The 1,302-nt window shown below is 41.2% G+C and overlaps 1 protein-coding gene across 3 annotated transcripts in view; it reads right to left on the bottom strand.

Annotated features, from left to right (window-relative positions):
- ddr2l (discoidin domain receptor family, member 2, like) overlaps window positions 1–1,024 on the bottom strand; it is a 34,074-nt gene extending 33,050 nt beyond the window's left edge. For 2 of the 3 annotated variants that reach the window (XM_014029733.1, XM_014029734.1), the window contains exon 1: window positions 757–1,024. The gene's annotated coding sequence lies outside the window, so the exon portion shown is untranslated. The remainder of the gene's footprint in view (window positions 1–756) is intronic. The other variant, XM_014029735.1, reaches the window with a different exon arrangement.
- Between the last annotated feature and the right edge of the window lie 278 nt (window positions 1,025–1,302).

Raw genomic sequence — 1,302 nt, 5'->3', positions numbered from 1 at the left:
CAGATTATTATTCTGCAGATTATTATTCTGAAGGTTCTGGTTCAGATTATTATTCTGAAGGTTCTGGTTCAGATTATTATTCTGCAGATTATTATTCTGAAGGTTCTGGTCCTGATTATTATTCTGCAGATTATTATTCTGAAGGTTCTGGTTCAGATTATTATTCTGCAGATTATTATTCTGAAGGTTCTGGTCCAGATTAATATTTTGCAAATTACTATTATACAGATTATTATTCTGAAGGTTCTGGTCCAGATTATTATCCTGCAGATTATTATTCTGAAGGTTCTGGTCCAGATTATTATTCTGCAGATTATTATTCTGAAGGTTCTGGTCCAGATTATTATTCTGCAGATTATTATTCTGAAGGTTCTGGTCCAGATTATTATTCTGAAGGTTCTGGTTCAGATTATTGTTCTGCAGATTATTAATCTTTAGGTTCTGGTTCAGATTATTATTCTGAAGGTTCTGGTCCAGATTAATATTCTGAAGGTTCTGGTTCAGATTATTATTCTGAAGGTTCTGGTCCAGATTATTATTCTGAAGGTTCTGGTTCAAATTATTATTCTGAAGGTTCTGGTTCAGATTATTGTTCTGCAGATTATTAATCTTTAGGTTCTGGTTCGGATCTCCTGCAGGCCTCAGGCTGGATCAGATCTTAAATCTGTGTAATCTGAGTACAGTTGTTCTGGACTCGTGGTTCTGGTCGGACTCGTGGTTCTGGTCGGACCCGGGGAGCAGCAGAAAGTTCTGTACCTGTCTGTAGTGGGTCTCCAGGCCCAACGCAGCAGCTTCAGCCCGGTTCGGTCCACTGGTCCCGGTCCGGAGGCTCGGAGTTGTTTTTATTCGGCGGCAGACGGACCGGATCTGGTCCAGAACCTGATCGGGTCTTTACCTCCCGAACGGGTCCATAAAACTCTTTAATCCGACTTGTTTAGGTTCCGTTTGGGTCGAGTTTCAGGAAAAGTTCCGAACTCTCCAAAGACAGGAGAACAAAAAAAAGTTCTGTTTACATCACATCCCGTTTCCGAGGAGGAGGAGGAGGAGGAGGAAGCAGACCCTTCCTCAGACCCTGCAGAGCCTCCTAACAAGGATCCTACAGAGGAGACTCCTCCTGCTGCTCAGACTGCCGGTTCTGGTTCTGGTTCTGGTTCTGGTTCTACAGACGTTTGGAACATTTCTGCAGAAAAACATCAAAAGCTGTTTGTTTCTGCTCGAGATCAAACAAACAAACAAACAAACAAACAAACAAACAAACAAACAAACAAACAAACAAACAAACAAACAAACAAACAAACAAAC

This window comes from Austrofundulus limnaeus, unplaced genomic scaffold, assembly GCF_001266775.1.
Source record: "Austrofundulus limnaeus strain Quisiro unplaced genomic scaffold, Austrofundulus_limnaeus-1.0 Scaffold947, whole genome shotgun sequence".
Lineage (NCBI taxonomy): Eukaryota > Metazoa > Chordata > Actinopteri > Cyprinodontiformes > Rivulidae > Austrofundulus > Austrofundulus limnaeus.
This window is presented reverse-complemented; position numbering and strand designations above follow the sequence as displayed.